The sequence below is a fragment of the Macaca nemestrina genome, chromosome 18, assembly GCF_043159975.1.
Source record: "Macaca nemestrina isolate mMacNem1 chromosome 18, mMacNem.hap1, whole genome shotgun sequence".
NCBI lineage: Eukaryota > Metazoa > Chordata > Mammalia > Primates > Cercopithecidae > Macaca > Macaca nemestrina.
Window position 1 is genome coordinate 85,644,292 of NC_092142.1, and position 19,628 is coordinate 85,663,919.

Genomic DNA, 19,628 nt, shown 5'->3' on the forward strand with positions numbered 1-19,628 from the left:
ATTTACTTTCCCTGGCCTTGGGCCAGTGGGTTGTTTAGAAACCTTCAAGGGAGCAGGAAGATGCAGCCCACAGCACGGAGATGGCCTTCCCGGGTCCTCGAGAAACAGGTATTTCATGCCATGTTGGCATAAAAGCGCCTGCCAACAATCCCTGTGCTTGTCTGTCTGGACTGTTGGGTAATTTTACAAATTGGCTTTTGCTGGCAGGGGAGGTGGGTGGATGTAGGTAGTGGAATATTCCAGTAGGTCACAGGTTCAGATCCAGCCTGGTGGTTGGGGACTTCTGGGGTCATCTGCCCTCTGAGAAGTTGTTTGCTTAAATTGATTGGGACCCTGGATCAACGCATTCGGCGAAGCCTGTTAACCTACTTGATTCCAGGCCTGTGCTACCTGCTGAAGACACAGTGGTGAGCGAGACTGATATCTTGTGTTGATGAAAGTTTAAGTCTAGTAAAAAAGAGAGATCATCATCCAAGCTTTAACAAAGACTGAGGGTGCCCAAGTTCCCCCTCCTCCTGTTTAGTTTCTCACGGTTGGCAAATAAGTCAATAAATAAGCAAATTTTAAAAATATGTATATCTCAAGATGAGGATGGAAACCTCATTCTTGAGTGGGGTTGTTGACACATCCAACGTAAGGTCTCTGGGAAAGACAGCGTTCTGGGATAGCCTGTGCTTCCCTTGTCTTCTCCCTGTCTCTGCCAGAACTGAAAGTAACTGGACTCTCATCAGGAAGGATAGATATAGCTTACCTGTCCGGGTGCAGGCTGAGGTGCTGAACATTTAAGAGTGAAGATGGGAGCTGCTCCAAGAAGAGGCAGAGAACAGAGCTCGCCTCTAGGACACTGAGTCAAGTGATCGTGCACTTGTGTCAGACGTCACTGCTCAAAATAGCTGCATGAGAGGCTGCGGTGAGCCAAGGTCGCGCCACTGCACTCCAGCCTGGGCGACAGGGCAAGACTCCATCTCAAACAATAAAAAAAAATAATAAACCAAAATAGCTGTATGACGACTCCTCCTTTTTATTTGGGGGAGAGAGGGTTTGAGGTGGAGAGAGGAGAGATGGGCAGGAAGAACGGGTTCTCACCACGCTTTCCCACTGGTGAGAGAACAGGTACGTGTCCTCCTCTTAGGGAAAATCCAGGGGCAAATACAGGGTGCCAAGAGAGCGAATTTCAGGAACTCCTCCTTGTCCTCAAGGACGAGACCACGGATTCCAGATCCAGAGGACAGGGAGATGTCGGCCTGGCAGAGGTGGGGCTGGGGAGGAGGTTTTCACGGGCGATTACTGCAGATCAAAATCCCCAAGGAGAAAGAAAATATGGCCTGCCTAGGAACTGAAAGAAGCTTGGAGTGTTCAGCCTAAAATGAGGCATTTTATGTAAATTAGTGGGCATGATTCCTGCTACATTGTGTGTACCTGATGGCTTACAGTTATTTTGCAGAAGTTTACTTCTTACTGGGTGGAGACACTTGCCATTTGTAAATGAGAATAACAATTTGAAGGAAGATAAGAACAAGAACAAAACCTCCTATAGCATAAACAGGTATCCCTGCATTAAACATCTCTGAGTGGATTCCTAGGAGCTAAGAGTCCGTGGGGAGGGGGCTGTGGGAGAGGAAGGCTGGAGAGGAAGGCAGGTGCTGATCTCGGGGGATGTTTGCACTTTCTCTTGAGGGCAATGGACAGTCATTTAAGGAGGAGCTGGTTGTGATCAGGTGTGGGTTGGAGGACATCACAGCTTGCAGGGGGACCAGTTGGGAGCGGCTACCAGCATCCAGGCAGGGAGTGCAGGAGCAGGGCGGTGGTGATAAGGTGCTGCCGGGATCCAAGAGACATTTGGGGAGTGTGACTGACAGGTCCCTGTGCTGACTGGATGGAAGGTGGAAAGAAGGATGAGTTGGAAATGATTCCTGGGGACTACCAGGCAGGAGATGGGTGAGGAGGAGAGGTGAGATGGTGCTGGGAGTCCAGGCAGGGACCTCAAGCTGGTCAGGACTCAGGAGAGAGCAGCAGGCTGGGGAGAGAGGCGGTGATAAGTGTGGTGGTTTAGGACAAGATTCCCAGGGAAGGAGGAACGTGAGAAGACTTGGAGTAGAACCTCAGGAAACCAGCATATGAAGAGCGAACAGGGGATGGGGGGAGACTGTTTCTTGGACAGAAGGCTCCATGGATCAGAGCCCTCAGCTCTGAGGGCTGGAGGGGACAGAGGGCTCAGCTTGGATGCTCATGTGACCTCAGTCAGCAGATGCTCTATTAAGTGCCAACTGTATGCAGAACCCAGCACTAGGAGCTTTGTGAGCCCTGAGGAGGCGTAAGACGGAACCTGGAGGCTTCGTTATTTAACGCTTTTATTTCTCACATACACCACTTGAGATATTCCTTCCAGAACTTTCTGTGCCCCTCAGAAATGGGGATGTGAGCAGCCTGGGTCTGTGGTCCCTGAGTTTGGCTGATCTCAGGACCAGTTTAAGAAGTGAAGAGAGGTGGATGCTGGACCCTTCCCTAAGCAGAGACTAATTCTATATGGGCATCACCTGAAAATCTCTGTTGAGAGTACCCGTTTCCTGTTGCCGCTGTAACAAATTGTCACAAAGTCAGGGGCTTAAAATCAACACAAATGTATTTTCTCATAGTAATGGAAGTTAGAAGTTCAAACCGAGACTTATGGGGTTCAAGTCAAGATGTCCACAGTGCTGGTTCTTCCACAGGCTCTGGGGGAGGACCCACCTTTGTCCCTTCAGCCTCCAGAGGCTGCCCACGCCCCTTGGCTTGTGGCCACGCCACTCCAATCTCTGCTCGTGTCACCCCCTCACCTTCTCCTGTCTGACCTTCCTGCATCCCTCTCACAGGAGACCCCTGTGAGTATAATCTAGGAAAAGCTTCACATCACAAGGTCCTTAATCCTGTCTGCAAAGTCCCTTTGCCAGGTAAGGTCACATTCACAGGTTCCAGGGATTAGGACGTAGACATCATTTGGTGGCCGTTACCTTGTTTATGTCACAGGGGGAAAGACATGCGTCTCTAGGCTGTCCTGCATCATGGTTATTGGCACTGACCAGCCAGGCTCTCCCACGCCCCGGCCACTGCTGAGCCCACCCTGCACCCTGGCTGCCCCCCACACCACCGGAGAGTACCTCTGCTCCACTGGGGCCGCTCAGATTTTCCTTCCTAGATCTTCTCTTCGTGCCTAGTGCAATGCTCCTCAAACCTCACAGCCCACTCAAATGGCCTGGGGGATCTTGTTAAAATCTAGCTCCAGCTCTGCAGTCTGGAGTGGTGCCTGATACTGCCTTTCTAGAGACTTCTGAGGATGGAGATGGTGCTAGTCGTGGATCACATTTTGAAAGGCGAGGCTCGAAGGGGCATATTTCACTGAGTTTCCATTCACTCCAGACCCCCTTTGCTAAGCACATAGTAAGTGCTTGACGAATGCTCATGAATGAATGGTGTCTCCATGGTAACGCCCTGTTTCTCAGGACAAGGATCTCAGCATCTTTTTCCAAGTCTTGTCAATAGGCCCTTGGCTAACTTTGGAGCTGGGAACAGAGATGAACAAGCCACAGAAGGCACCACACTGACTTGATGAATAACAGACCAGACGGGCAGGCAGACACTGGTCCCTTTTACCCCTGTAACACGCTACCTCTATTATTTACATGCTATTTGACTTGCTTATGTGTAACTCAAAACCTTAGGTTGCCACACCAACGCCACTGCACCTCCGTTAAATTAGGGCCAATTGGGCTGAAGCAGCCCCTCTGAGCCCTCCCCATTGCCTGCGTGTGTTCCTGACTACTGTTAGGTCTCCCAGAGCTTACTGGGAATGATCCCCAGCCCTGCCCGGGCTTGGGAGCCTGCTGCAGACTCACTGCAGGTTCTGTTTATTATTGTAGAGAAGCAATTTTCCAGGGGGTTGAAATACTTGTTAAAATTAAGGTGAAAAATGTAAACCACAGCCAGGCCCTGTCACCTGACGCTTCCAAAGCCTCTTGTTTCTCCAGGCACCCCCTGCTGCAGGTCTCAGCTCCAGTGAAGAAGAAGGCCAGCTGCCCAGCAGACAGGGACAAGGAGTGTGCCCACAGCTCTGGGGCAGGCACAGCTGTCCTAGGGACTGGAAGCACCTGCTGAGCTCGTACAATAAAGGCCGCTTGGGAAGGCTGAAGAAATCCAGTTGTGTGAACTCAACGAATGATTAGAGGCAAAAGAAAAAGAGCCTACAAAACCCACGGGCATTTTAGGGACCGACCATCCGCTTGGAGTCAACTCTATCCCATAATGAACGAAGTAAATATTCCGTCCCAGCCTGAGGACTCTCGGCATCTTGGCATCTTGGGGTCTGCGTTACATCAAAGGGAAAGGATGAAGCATTTTGACAACTTTAAACACCAACAGCAGCGCCTATTCAAGGAAAACCACAGAGGGGTTGCCTCCCCTACCCAGAACGCTGATTCTGTTTTCTAGGAATTACTACTTCTTTTTATTATCATTATTATACTTTAAGTTCTAGGGTACATGTGCACAACGTGCAGGTTTGTTACATATGTATACATGTGCCATGTTGGTGTGCTGCACCCATCAACTCGTCAGCACCCATCAATTCGTCATTTATATCAGGTATAACTCCAATGCCATCCCTCCTGCCTACCTGCTCCCCACAATAGGCCCTGGTGTGTGATGTTCCCCTTCCCGTATCCAAGTGATCTCATTGTTCAATTCCCACCTATGAGTGAGAACATGCGGTGTTTGGTTTTCTGTTCTTGCGATAGTTTGCTGAGAACGATGGTTTCCAGCTGCATCCATTTCTGCAGGCACCCTCCTTCACTTTTTTTTAAAGATGGAAAAGCAGGGCGATTTAGGGAGACTTAGCCTTAAAAGCTCACTAAAATGGCGCTGGCTGCAGCGGGAGGATGGAGCTGGAAGTGCCCTGTGCTATGGGGGAGGGACTGTCACCTCGGGGCTCTGCAGGAAGCCACATTCTCCCAATTAGGTCCAAAGAGGAGTCAGGCACCTTCGGAGATGCCTTTCCCAACTTCCTCCAGAGATTAGATTAGCAAATGGGGAAAACAGTAGATTTTTATTAAACATGAATGAATCTGAACTTTCTTCCAAAGCAGGTTCAAGTTCAGGATACATCTTTGACAGTTTTTAGCAGCCAGCTCAGTGCTTGAAGCGGCCCTCCACACACATTTTTTAGATGATGTATCATTTCTGATATAGAAGATGATGGAATGTGGATTTCAGGATCTGGGTTCAAAGTCCAGCTCTTCAGCTGTTTAGGGCTGAGTGATGTCAGGAAATCCCTAGTCTGTGGGAATCTCTCCATCTGCGAAGGTGTTAGGAGGCTAAAATAAAGAGGGCACCCTACCAATTCTCACAGGTGACATGTGAGAAGGCGGTGATGGGATGCTTGGAGCTTTGATAGAGGAGGGGCTGTCGGAGCCAGGCAGGTGTGGCTGTGATGAACCTCCGTCTGTCTCAGACTCTGCTGCTGTGCAGGGCGACGGGGCACCTGCGAGACATCCAGTCCTAGGGAGCTGTTTATGTTCATGGCACTGAGGTCATTAAAGCCCCATCGATCCCAGATTAGAACTAGGGTGATACATCCAAGAAGCAAAGACTTACGACTGCGAATGGTGCCTCTCCACCTGGTGGTGTCCACATATCATATCAACAGGAGATGATCTGTGGGAACTGCCAGTGGGGGCACCACCATCAAGGATGCCAAAAGGACTCAGAGACCTGGCTGAGGTCCCAAGATGAAATACCATGGTGGGGACATCCCCTCTGTCCCTTGAGCAAAGGAAGAAGGAATTAGCCCAAGTCTCAGAGCTCATGGGACCCTAGATTCTAGACATAGCCAGTTATTCTCTTGGCCACTGATAAAGGAGTTATAGTGGGGATTTCTGCTGTTCAATGAGCTTTGGAAAAAAGTGTTGATGGACATCAGTCAGTTTTAAAAATTATCAGATGAAACTTCCACCTTGTAACTAATTTAAAATAGTGTAGACAAAGGTACTTCCGGAGCGGGGATCTCCAGGGCAGCTCACTAGAGCCAGGCGCTGGGCTGAGCACTGTTGGTGCCCTCTCTCTCAGTTCTCAGAGCCAACCTGCAGGGAGATACTGCCGCTGCGCCCATTTCACAGACACGAAAGCATGCACAGAACAACTTTAAAAAACCAAACACCAAAAAGTGAGCAGAAATAGTGAGTTGGGGAGGAGGACCTTGAAACAGGCAGACGTCAGAGCCAGCGTGGTTCTACCTGGCTGTCAAATCAAGTCAGGGTGTGTGTGTGTGTGTGTGTGCATGTGTGCTAAACACATACTCAGTTCTGCGATTTTTTCATTTGCAGAAACGTTTGGAGTCTATTAATCTGCTGCTCACTTTCGAAAATGCCATCAGCCTCTTTCCGGTAAGCATGTAGTGGGCCCCCTCCTTCCGAAACTGCGGTGTATGGTTGGGAGGTGCAATTGTTTGACCATTTCTGAGTAGCGCGCATTTCTGCAGACTTCTGCCAGTTTGGAGCTGTCGCGGGCAAGGCTGCCGGGGACCTCTTTGCTCCTTTATGTTTGGGCACCAATGGTTGCTTTGCTGTAGGAAAGACGGTGAGATTTCCGGGTAGGACGCAGGCGCTGTTGGCGCTGGGGCATGGCAGTAGCTCTGCTGGCTTGGTGTGAACTGTGCGTGGTTCGGGGGTGAACGGGGTAAATAACTGCGCAGCCTGCCAGGCCCTCGTGTGAGTCTAGGACAGATGAGGAACCCAGGAATTTAATTCCAGATGATTACCTCCTCCTTTTGAACGCTGAATCTCGCAGGAGAGCTGCCAGGGCTCTTCACAAATCGAGGGCAATTCAGACGGTGGGTGGTCTCCTAATCACCAGGCAATTAGATGTGAGGAAGCATTTCCCCGCAGACGTGCGCATTTATTCAGCTGCTTGGTGAGCTCAGTGCCGGCCTCCTCTTGCATCCCGACAGCGCAGGAAGCTGGGGGAGCGGCGCCCAGGCCTCTGTGTCAGTGCCTGGGAACTGCCTGAGGATTTCTGGGCGACCAGGAGCCAGGGCCGCCACCGTTCCCGGGACAGGGAAGAGGAGGTTCACATTTCACTCCTGGAAGGAGAAAATGGAAAATGTTCTACCAGGAGGCACGAATCACTCTGGCACATGCTGTAATAGCTGCAGCGGGAACGAATTCAGCCCATGACATTTGAAAGTACGAGAAATTCTCTTTATTATCAGTTTCTCCTCAATCCAGTTGCACCTCTCTCCTGCCCAGCCCCATGCATCAGGGTTTTCAAGAGATTTAATTTTGGTCCTTTACCCTTTTAGGGGGTTGGGCTGAGATCCTTAACATCCTCCAGAGTATGGTAAGGGCCTCAGGGGGTCTCAAGCCATCAGAAATATTTGGGGGAGGGGGTCTGGTGCTCCTTCCATCAGGGTCTCACTGTGGAGGCAACGGTGGTGCACAGTCACATCTCCCGTCAGGAGGAGCTGTTGACGACCCAGGTGCGTGGAGGGGCGGCCAGAGCTTGCTAAGAGCCGCAGGAATGTCCGACCCAAACTCTAGGGCAGGAAGAGCAGCGGGAAGCCGTGGGAGGCCAGCCAGCCATTTAGCTCCTCCCTGGGAGCCATTCTCCAGCTGAGCTGCCAGAGTCATAAATAAAAATACAGGATGCCCAATTAAATGTGCATTTTACATAAGCAATTGTATTCATGTCCTGTGGCTGCTGTAACAAATCACCTCAATCTGGGGCGCTTAAAACAACAGAAATTTATTATCACAGTCTAGAGGCCAGAAGACCAACGTCAAGGTGTCAGGGCTGGGCTCCCTTGGGAGGATCTAGGACCCTTTTGGCCTCTTCCTGCTCCTGGGGCCTCCAGGTGTCCCTTGGCTCGTGGCCCCATTGCTCCAGCCTCTGCTTCTGAGACGCGCAGGCTCTTCCCTGCGCGTCTCTCCTCTGTCTTCATGTCATTCGTATGAGGACATCAGTCACTGGACTTAGGGCTTGCCCTACTTCAATATGACCTCGTCTTAACTAATTACCTCTACAAAGAACCTATTTCCAAATAGAGTCACCTTCTAAAGTTCCGGGTGGGCATGAACTTCTTGGTGGACGCTATTCAAACCGTAATAACAATGAAAAAGGTTTTTTACTTCTGCAGGACCTATTCTATGCGAAAATAGTTCTTTTTTTATCTGAAATTCAAATATTACAAGAGACCTACTTATACTAAAAACTATTCATTTTTACCTGAAGTTCAAATATTGCATGAGACATAGATATTAAAATTATTTGTTGTTTATCTGAAATTCAAATATTGCATTGGATACACTTATACTAAAAAGGCATTCCTATTTTATCTGGTAACTCTCTTCCTGCGTCTCCCGGCGTCCGTGTGTGTCCTGCCCCTCTGCAGTTCCGCCGTCTTGCAGGCCTCCGTGTTTCCGTGGGAGAGAGAGCGCGCAGGTCACCCACCGCCGGGGCACTGCAAGTGTTAAACCCTCCCCCACCCCTCACCCCCCTCCCCACCCAACTGGCTGCAGGCCCCAGTCCTGTGGGTGTGAGGAGAGCTCAGACTTTGGAAACTGAATAATGCTGCTCTTGCCTTCCTGCATGGGGGTAGGGAAAGGAAATGCTTTAGTGAGATTGCAAAGCAGGGAAAAAAAAAAAGGTCAATCAGTAACTCTTTTCTCTGTATCCATTAGAGACTGCTGGTGAGACAGCAGCCACTGCTCCCCCTGAGAACAGGGGCAGCACCAAAGCTGGTCAATGTTTCCTCCTTACAGATAAGGGAGGCGGGGAAGAGGAGAGAACTTGACGACCTTGCTTATTAATTCAGCAAAATGTATTAAGGTTGGGTGTGTGGGGGAGTGTGCAGTGAGCAGATAGGGAATCCACAGGCTGTGACCCATATCCTTGTATGGGGCAGAGAGACCCGGGCACAGCCATGTAGCACATGGTGTGGAATGGGGTTGCGGCTGCTGTGCCCAGTTCTGTGCAGAGCCCTGCACAGGGCAGTTCTCACGACAGCCCAGCAGGCTCAGTGAATGTCCTGTGGACATCTGAGGGACGCTGAGAGGTAGACCACGGTCCTCAAGGTCACGCAGTTGGTAAGTGAGGGAGTGGAAGTGACTGACTCCCCTTGGCCTGACTCAGAGCCCACATACGTGGAAACCGAAACTCCTGAGGCTGTTCCTTCACTTGGATGTGCATGTATTTCTTCCTTCCTTGAGTAATGATTGCGTTTTACCATGGGCTGGAGGCTGGGAGAGGCTCAAGGCCACACACGGCAACATCACATGTGGCCCCAGACTCAACGGATAATACGACAGTCCTATTGCACTTCTAGAAATTCAGGATAAAAAAATAATAATGTGCGTACCCAGGGAGAAAAAAATGACAAAGTACCCGTCACAAATTACCCAAACAACATGCTTTACCATTTTTGTAAGAAGCAAAAATTGGTTAAAAGTACAAAAAGGAATAGCGAGAAACACCATGGAAAGGGATTCTCTACACTTTTAAACGATCAGGTAAATTGAAATTTGTGTATTAAATTGATGTCTTGGTCTGTTTTCTGTTGCTATAACTGAACACCTGAGACAGGGAAATTTACAATGGAAAGGAATTTATTTCTTGTAGTTCTGGAGACTGGGAAGTCTCCAGAAGGGGCGGCATCTGGTGAGGGCCTTCCTGCTGGTGGAGACTCTCTACAAGGTCCCTTGTGGGTGCAGGAACTTATTTCTTAGAGTTCTGGAGGCTGGGAAGTCTCCAGAAGGGGCGGCATCTGGTGAGGGCCTTCCTGCTGGTGGGGACTCTGCAAGGTCCCATGGGAGTGCAGGAATTTATTTCTTATAGTTCTGGAGGCTGGGAAGTCTCCAGAAGGGGTGGCATCTGGTGAGGGCCTTCCTGCTGGTGGAGACTCTCTGCAAGGTCCCATGGGAGTGCAGGAATTTATTTCTTATAGTTCTGGAGGCTGGGAAGTCTCCAGAAGGGGTGGCATCTGGTGAGGGCCTTCCTGCTGGTGGAGACTCTCTGCGAGGTCCCATGGGAGTGCAGGAATTTATTTCTTATAGTTCTGGAGACTGGAAGTCTCCAGAAGGGGTGGCATCTGGTGAGGGCCTTCCTGCTGGTGGAGACTCTCTGCAAGGTCCCATGGGAGTGCAGGAATTTATTTCTTATAGTTCTGGAGGCTGGGAAGTCTCCAGAAGGGGTGGCATCTGGTGAGGGCCTTCCTGCTGGTGGAGACTCTCTACGAGGTCCCATGGGAGTGCAGGAATTTCTTTCTTATAGTTCTGGAGACTGGAAGTCTCCAGAAGGGGCGGCATCTGGTGAGGGCCTTCCTGCTGGTGGGGACTCTGCAAGGTCCCATGGGAGTGCAGGAATTTCTTTCTTATAGTTCTGGAGGCTGGGAAGTCTCCAGAAGGGGTGGCATCTGGTGAGGGCCTTCCTGCTGGTGGAGACTCTCTGCAAGGTCCCATGGGAGTGCAGGAATTTATTTCTTATAGTTCTGGAGGCTGGGAAGTCTCCAGAAGGGGTGGCATCTTGTGAGGGCCTTCCTGCTGGTGGAGACTCTCTGCAAGGTCCCATGGGAGTGCAGGAATTTATTTCTTATAGTTCTGGAGACTGGAAGTCTCCAGAAGGGGCGGCATCTGGTGAGGGCCTTCCTGCTGGTGGGGACTCTGCAAGGTCCCATGGGAGTGCAGGAATTTCTTTCTTATAGTTCTGGAGGCTGGGAAGTCTCCAGAAGGGGCGGCATCTGGTGAGGGCCTTCCTGCTGGTGGAGACTCTCTGTGAGGTCCCATGGGAGTGCAGCAATTTATTTCTTATAGTTCTGGAGGCTGGGAAGTCTCCAGAAGGGGTGGCATCTGGTGAGGGCCTTCCTGCTGGTGGAGACTCTCTGCAAGGTCCCATGGGAGTGCAGGAATTTATTTCTTATAGTTCTGGAGGCTGGGAAGTCTCCAGAAGGGGTGGCATCTGGTGAGGGCCTTCCTGCTGGTGGGGACTCTCTGCAAGGTCCCATGGGAGTGCAGGAATTTATTTCTTATAGTTCTGGAGACTGGAAGTCTCCAGAAGGGGTGGCATCTGGTGAGGGCCTTCCTGCTGGTGGGGACTCTGCAAGGTCCCATGGGGGTGCAGGCATCTCAGAGCAAGGGGGCTGAGCCTGCAAGTCAAGCCCTCCCTTTCTCCCCCTGGAAAGCTGCTCGTTCCCACCCTCATGACCTCATCTAATCCTAATCACATCCCAAAGCTTCCACCTCTCCAATACCAGAGGCAGATCTCCTATCCTCGTACTGTCACCATGGGGACTAAGTTTCAACATGAGTTTGGGAGAGGACAACATTCAAACCGTGGCAGTTGACTTAGTGGATACAAAACAAAAGTTGTATTACAAATGGAAATTCAAGGGTGGTGTCAACCCAGATGCCACCTTCTCCCCCTTGTTTTGAGGGACTAGGCTTTGTTTCCAACCTTGGCTTTCTCAGGGAGACTAGTTAAAGCCCTGCCATCCTGGAGAGACCTGGCCAGCCTTAACCCCAGCCCACCCTGAGGTCCAACTCTAGAGTTCTCCTTACGTCAGATGGCCCCTTATACCCTGAAGCCTTAAAGGACACCCACCACCATGATCCTACTGGACAGTGCCCTAAAATCTTCCCATGAAATGGGTCATTTCATGCCTGGAAGGCAGGAGGAAGCTAAAATCCCACAGTGTTTTCTCCAGTTGTTGGACTGTCTGCCCCACGAGGGAACAAAAGCCCTGTCAATGAGCATGGATCCAGAAGCCTAGGAAATCAGGCTGGAGCCTTCCTTCCTTCTGCTGTCTGCAGTGACCACTCTGGATTTGGGATCCAGTGTCCCTGAGACTGTAAACATCTGGGTGAGAGCCAGCCGTGGCTGAGCCTGTAATTACTGGCTGCAGCCTCCCTACGGCAGCACAGAGGAGGTGGGTGGAGAATGGTTAGCAGGGCCTGTGTGATATGAGTCCCTAAAAATACTCTCAATCAATGGGCAGATTGAGCCTTCCCAAACCATGCCACATACCAGCGACTGTGACATGTGGTCCAAATCAAGTTGGCTTAGCCTTCCATCTGGAAGGATATCATTAGAGGTAGTTGAAACCAGGAAACTTCACACCAAAGACATGAGACCAGAGTTTGAAACAATGTGGTATTCACTTCCAGCTCCATACAGTCCTTGGGTAAATGGTGGCTTAATGTTTGGCCTCAGAAGACTTTGCTCTTTTACTAGAGGCTAAATTTGTCCCCGAGTGCCCATGGCCCTGTGGCAAACTTGGGCCAAGACTTCAGATATGACTTAACTTTTGGTCAAGATACAGACATGCATTCATGCAAGTAAACAGACACATGCTGTGTGTCTGCCGCGTGCAGGGGGTGGTGGGGAGAGGAGAAGGAAACCCACAGCTTTTCTGTTGTTTCAGGGACCTGTTTCAGGCCTAAAGTTTCCTAAAACAGTCGTGCACGTGTTTGTTCTCCATCCTCACTTCGCTCTGAGCACTGTGAGTCACAGCTTCACGGCAAAGCCCTTGTGTGCAGTGAGCAGTGGTTCACTCCTGGCTTTTGTACATGCAGGTCTCAATGTGCTGTGGAGGAGGGTGCTCCCCAGAGAGCAGCCCTGCGACAGATGGATGGAAGGACCCCCAAATGGCTGAATTGAGAAGAATGAGCATATTAGGAGGCCATAGCATTGGGGAACCTCTCAGGCAGACAGACCAAGCCGTGGAAACTGCAGACTTATTTGTATGTTTTAGTAAACACCTTTGCTTCATTTTCCCTGTCTCCGCCTGGACTGAGGGTCGCCTCACCTCTCCTGGTGTCCAGAGCCTCCTTCAGCACAGATGTTTCAAACCTGAGTTCTCACAAACAACGGGGTCCAGCCCTTCTCAACACGGGAAAGCCCTTGAGCCATCTTTGATTTGTGTGTTTTGATCTAATTGCACTACTGCTTGTTATGCTTGTTTTTAGCAGTGAGTGCGGGTTTAATTTGTTCCTTTCTGGTCTCCCAGCCCCACTCCAGAATTTTGGCTCCAGGAGAGGAGGGGCCCTGAACTGGCATTTTCAGTGACGCATCCCAGTGCCCTGAATCCAGTAAGCAGCCAGGTATCTGTTGGCTTCATAGTTTAATGACCTACAATTTGAAGAATCGCAGAGATGAATTAAAAAGTTAGAGCCCCCGAGAGGCTCCCTGATCCAGTTGCACTTCCTGCTTAAGAAAAGTAAAGAAAAACAGGAATGAAAACATAACGCAATGGGTTAGTTCCATGCTGGCCTTTGACGTGGTTGCAGCCACCACCGGAAGACGGCCAAACGGTTAGAAAGACGCGACGGTGAGGAAGATGAGCCTCATTATCGACTGTCACCCACAGCCCTGCACAGGTGCTCAGAAAACACTTGATGTCTGGGTGAGGTTTGTGGAGTCCTAATTAGGGAGGGGGAGTCAGTCTGGCAGGACCCAGGGAAAGCAAAAAGAGAAGGTAGATAAGCTCCAAGTCTGCATGCCTTCATGGTCCAGAACACATAGTCATCCTGCACAAGTAACTCACAATCTTCCTGCGTCCAGCTGTCATTAGACCCTTGGCTGACAGAAAAATGCACGTTAGCGAACCACAACCTTGCTGTTATCAGTACTGCACATCACTCTTTCCAGCACACAGCACAAGAACCACGCTATAAAGTCCCCAGCAAGCCTTTGTCTCCTTGCCGTCAGCTCCTCTCTTGCTGGCCTGCCTGTTGTCTCCTTGCCATGTATTTTCCTACTTTAATAAATTTGCTTTTCTTTCTTTTTTTTTTTTTTTTTGAGACGAAGTTTCGCCTCAGCCTCCCAAGTAGCTGGGAATACAGGCGCCTGCCACCCTGTCCAGCTAATTTTTGTATTTTTAGTAGAGATGGGGTTTCACCATGTTGGCCAGGATGGCCTTTTCTCTTGACCATCTCATGATCTGCCTGCCTCGGCCTCCCAAAGTGCTGGGATTACAGGCATAAGCCACCGTGCCTGGCCTAAATCTGCCTTTCTTCATCTGCAATGGTCTTTACCCCGAGCCGCTGGCCCCAGATAGTCACTGCTCACCCATGACAATATTTCACCACTGAGATCATTTATCCTTGAAAAAATGAGTAGAATGGCCACAGAATTGTGTCCCAAGAATGAAGAAGCAAAACAGTCTTGGAGCCTTAGGAGCAAAACATCTCCATTACTAATATCCTCCCAAGTCCACCAAGCCTCAGCCAGGAATGGTTCCCCACTTGTGAAGTATCTGATAAGTTAGTTTCCTTCCTTCCTTCCTTCCTTCCTTCCTTCCTTCCTTCCTTCCTTCCTTCCTTCCTTCCTTCCTTCCTTCCCTCCCTCCCTCCCTCCCTCCCTCCCTCCCTCCCTCCCTCCCTCCCTCCTTCCTTCCTCCCTCCCTTCCTTCCTTTTCTTCCTTCTTTCCTCCCTTCCTTCCTTCTTTCCTCCCTTCCTTCCTTCTTTCCTTCCTTCTTTTCTCCCTTCTTCCTTCCTTCCTTCCTCTCTCTTTCTTTCTTCTTTCTTTCAATCTTTCTTTCTTTATTCTTTCTCTCTTTCTCTCTCTCTCTCTCTTTTGACACAGTCTCACTCCGTTGCCCAGGCTGGAGTGCAGAGACGCAATCTCAGCTCACTGCAACCTCTGCCTCCCAGGTTCAAGCAATTCTCCTGCCTCAGCCTCCTGAGTAGCTGGGATTACAGGCACTCGCCACCACATCTAGCTGATTTTTGTTTTTTTAGTAGAGGTGGGGTTTTGCCAAGTGGCCAGGCTGGTCTCAAACTCCTGACCTCAGGTAATCCGCCCACCTCTGCCTCCCAAAGTGCTGGGATTACAAGCGTGAACTGCCACACCTGGCTCATTCATTCATTTATTCATCTGGTAAGTATTTATTGAACATTGTATTCATTAGCTTGGGCTGTCATCACAAAGTACCACAGACTGGGTGGCTTAAATGACAGAGATTTATTTTCTCACAGTCCTGGAAGCTGTAAGTCTGAGATCAAGGTGCCAGCAGGACTGGTTCCTTCAAGGCCTCTCTTTTTGGCTTGTAGGAGCCGTCTTCTCTCTGTGTCCTCACAAGGTCGCCCTCCGTGTGTGTCTGTGTCCTCATCTCCTCTAATTATGGGGACACTAGTCCTACTGGATTAGTTCCCACGCTGGTGACCTCATTCTACTTTAATTACCTCCATAAATGCCCTATCTCCAAACAGTCACATGATGATATCCTGGGGGATGGACTTTGACATGTGACTTTGTGGGGGATGCAACCCAGCCCATAATAAACAGCAAATACATTGGAGCTTCTCGAAGATACAAAGCCATTGTTGTGCATCTCATACCCTCGATGGGGAAGGAGCCAGTAAGTTACAGAGATCAGTAACGCAGGTGGGGACGAAGGTACAGAGGAGAGCCAGGCAAAAGAGGCCTGTTGGAGTGCGGGTGCTTGGCAATTTTAGAAGCTGAGGTCCAGGGGATGCTGGACTTCAAAGACGATGTCTGGGCCAAGTGAAGAGAAAGGTGACGGGTGAGCTGGAAGGAAGCCTGGGAAAAGGCACCTTGGGCGTAGGGTTTTGAGGCACAACTGTGTCCTGCCTGTGGCACAGGAGCACTGGGGCCGGCGTGGCCCGTGTGGCCTAGGTGGAGGTGGCAGGGGAGGCGGGAGAAGGGGTGCCCTCGAGATCTTGGGAGGCATTGACCACGGAGAGGCCTCAGGCTGTTACTTCTACTTTTGCCTTTTACCAGTTAAAAGCATCCTCCCATGCAAAGGCTTGAGAAGGATACAGTGGACTCTGGGGACTCGGTGGGGAAGGGTGGGAAGGGGATGAGGGATAAATGACTACAAATTGGGTGCAGTGTATACTGCTCGGGTGATGGGTGTGCCAAAATCTCACAAATCACCACCAAAGAACTTAGGTAATCAAATACCACCTGTTCCCCAAAAGCCAATGGAAATAAGAAATTTTAAAAACCAAAACAAAAAGCATTCTCTCCTTAGCATTGTGTCCGAACAGCGGCAGCTGCGAGGACCTCGCCGTTTGTCACCCTCGGAAGCCATGCCTCTCATCTGGGGCCTTGATCCGGCATCCCCGGCCAGTGCAGCCCCTTCAGCCATGGGATAGGTGGCGGGCGGAGGGGCCAGCCTGGCTGCCTGGCATCCCCGTGGTTCTTGTAATAAATAACAAGGCTCACTGACAAATTTGCTGTTTTCTTATATGACTGCCACGCACGCTACAAAGTGTGAGGCAAACCACAAGTCATCAGTGTCACAGCAAAACAAAAACAGACACACAACAGAAGAAACCACGCTGGTGAGGTCAGCAGGGTAAGTTCTGCCTTGTAGGGTTTGCTGGCGGGGGGGAGGGGAACCTGGGAGAAGGAGACGTGGGGGCGGGGAGGGCTGAGGTCAGAGCCAATATTGAAAGAAATCTATTTGTGGCTGTGGGCGGGATGGGGACGGCGGCAGGAATTTAAAGAGGCAGAAGTTCATTTCCTGCGATTTATGGGACTTTGCTGACTTTCACGCTCCGGTTCTAGGGACAGGGAGACCCTCCCTGCAGGAGCTGCTGCTAGAGGGAAAGGCAGCGTTGGATCCGATGCCGGCCCCAGCCTGGGAGACCTGCTTCCTCTGCGGCCTGTGTTCAGGAGCGAAGTGTTGAGACCAGAATTGTTCGGATGCAGGGCTGGTCCCTGTTGATTTATGACTCAGGCAAACAGTCCATTCATCCGTCCGCGGCTCCACTTCTATCCCCAGCTTACTGGAGGCAGAAGAATGTCCCCGGGAAGTGGTCTGAGCTGCTTCCTGTGGTCGCCCCATTGCTCGGGGTGGGGGATCCTATTTTTAGAGGGCCACCATTGCTATGAAGGTCCAGCCAGCTCATCGGCACCGTGTGGCATGGTGGGACGCAGCACTGAAATTCGAGGGGGAGCTGGGCATTCATAGGTGTTTCTTACAAATGAGAAAGGCCCTGATTCTAAGGCTCCATTTCCTCCTCTGTAGGTGGAAGATAGCGGAGACTATGCAGGGAGGCTCAGCTGCACCTGACACACAACAGAGGTTCTCCAGGAACAGGAGATGAATGAGTACAAAATCAAAGAGGTGATTTCCCTCTTCCTCCAGGAGACAAACCCAGAATTGCAAAGATCCCTCGATGAACTAATGTAACCATATTAGGCAAACTGCACCCCCTTTTCTGTCTTTCGTTCTCCCCCAGGCACACTTGCCAGCTACCTCTTTCTACGTCGTCCTGGGCATATCCAGCCTTCATCATGAAGTCGTGTCTATTTTCCACTTGCACACTTTCCTGGAAGACTCTTGGACAGCGTATCAAGATCTCTCATTTTCTGGCTTGAACTCACTGCAGACTCATCTTGTGGCAAGGCTCACCACCCACCATGCCGGGCCTTGTCAGTGCCCTGGGGCAGCGTGGATGGGCCGCCCACGCTTTCAACTAACAGACGGCAGCAAAGGCCATCACCTCCTTCTGAAGGAATCAGAAGTTGGAACCAGGCCAGTGTAGGGTGGGACCAGAACTGATGCCTGGACACATGACCACAGACTGTCCTTGCTGTTGGAGAGCTGGGGACTGCGCCATAGGAGGCTGTGTGGTTATCGCCTATGAGCCCCCAAGACCTTCATTTCCTCATCTGCCTTTACTTTGTGTCTCCTCTGAACGTGATCCTGTGTTCTGGGTTTTTTTTTTTTTTTTTTTTGAAATGGCAGCATTTCAAATATGCTGTTTTTTACCATCAATCATTTCTTGCCAGCTGGGTGCAGCGGGTGACACCTGTTATCCCAGCACTTTGGGAGGGTGGGGGGGGGGGGGTGGATCACAAGGTCAAGAGTTCGAGACCAGCCTGGCCAACATGGTGAAACCCCGTCTCTACTAAAAATACAAACATTAGCCAGGTGTGGTGGCCCGTGCCTGTAGTTCCAGCTACTCGGGAGGCTGAGTTACACGACTTGCTTGAACCCAGGAGGTGGAGGTTGCAGTGAGCCAAGATTGTTCCACTGCACTCCAGCCTGGGTGATAGAATGAGAATCTGTCTCAAAAAAAGAAAAAGAAAAAAGAAAAAATGTTTCTTGCCTTGGTTTGAGTTGCCAGAAGCAAACTCTCGATCAAGGGTTCGTGTATCTGGGAGGTGATCCCTGGCCACGCCTGTAGGAGGGTGGGAGGGGAGGCATGGAAGGGAAGGGCCCATTGAGGGCATGTGATCCCAACCAGCGCCATTCAGGGCATTTGGACCCAAATCCCACTGGGGGCCCTGGACAACAGTTACCCCAGCTCCCTTCAGTCAGTGGCCGAGAGATGTTCAGGGACAGCTGTGGCTGGGACCTGATGATCCACCAGCTCTGGGGCAAGGCACAGTCAGGCACATTGATGCCTCCTGGGCTCCAAGGGGCACCGTAGGAGGCTCAGGTGGTTGGGGGTGCTCCCAGGACAGAGGTGAGTGCTCCCAGGAGCATGGAGGGGTGGGACTTTGAGAGTTACGCCAGGAATCTGGGCAGGGATCCTGCACGCCAAGGTGAGAGAAGCCAGAGCAGTACCAGGACCCAAGCCTCCTCTGGTGCCAGGCCCTGGCTGCACTACTCCTGTTCCCGCTCCTGTGCCCCTGCGAGGAGGACATGCTGTTTACTGCTACTTGAGGCTCAAAGAGGGTATCTATGACCTGTCAGTGAACGGACCAGAGTATAGGGAAGTGGATGGGAGAGGGGCTGGAGGGGCAGGGCAGCTGCTGAGGGGCCTTGCTTGTCATGGTAAGTGCCACTGTGTGATGCTGGGTCCTGGACTCTGAAAGCCAGGGAGAAACACTTGCCTGGACTTTATCCTATAGGTGGGCAGTATCCACCGAGGGCTTTGTTCAGAGCATAGAGTGATAAAAACTGGGCTTTGGGCCAGCAGAAGGCCGTGAATGAGGTTCCCATCACCTGTGCCCTACCTCGCCTTGGCTGTCCACTGGTCAATCGCCTCCTGGGGCTGTCCCCACAGAACTCTGCCAGCATCCCTGGCAAGCATGTGTTTGGCATGGGCTCGTGGCCAGGTGTGCTTGTGTACACATGTGTGAGCAGTGATGCATATCAGAGCCCCTGAGATGCATATTTTCTTCAAGATCAGATACAGAGATGTGAACTCACAGAGCTCCGTGGGGAGCAGGGAGGGGACTGAACATGAGTGATATTAGCCAAACCCAACTCCCACTTTATTTTTTCATGCCTGCAAATAATAATACCTTTTCAGTCTTGTGAAACCTGGTACTCTAGGAAAAAGACACAGAGGTTTAAGAAGCCCTGAGTACGGTTTTGGCCAAGCACCCCTTCCTAGATTCCTCTCCAGCATTCTGAGACTTGGAGAGAAGAGAGGGAGAAGGCTCCAGCTGTCATTCTCTGTATTGTCCATTTCTTCTCCCCGGTTCCACATTCATTCCCTAACATCCCTCTGCAAGTTGCTTTTCATTTAAACACCGCACGTAAAAGCACAGTGTCTGGTTTGGGTAGCACAGGTCGTCTATTGCAAAAGGATGTCTAAGAGGGATGACTAGAGTGTGCTTTGGGGGATTTGCCAAGGGGGCCTGAAACCAAGGAACAGATACAAAGCCTGTGGGACCTGTGAAG

The 19,628-nt window shown here is 50.8% G+C and overlaps 1 long non-coding RNA gene across 11 annotated transcripts; it reads left to right on the forward strand.

The window, feature by feature from the left end:
• Positions 1-980: 980 nt before the first annotated feature.
• Positions 981-18,029, forward strand: LOC105488808 (uncharacterized). 11 transcript variants are annotated; one of them, XR_011616652.1, is made up of 7 exons: positions 981-1,113; positions 4,005-4,617; positions 6,354-6,413; positions 6,977-7,211; positions 12,591-13,394; positions 14,603-16,340; positions 16,553-18,029. It is a non-coding gene; the product is annotated as an uncharacterized lncRNA (long non-coding RNA). The 11 variants fall into 11 exon arrangements; XR_011616657.1 differs by lacking the exon at positions 6,977-7,211 and having other exon boundaries at positions 982-1,113; positions 12,591-12,758; positions 13,025-13,394; XR_011616653.1 differs by lacking the exon at positions 6,977-7,211 and having other exon boundaries at positions 997-1,113; positions 16,553-16,724; positions 17,016-18,028.
• The last annotated feature ends 1,599 nt before the right edge of the window (positions 18,030-19,628 follow it).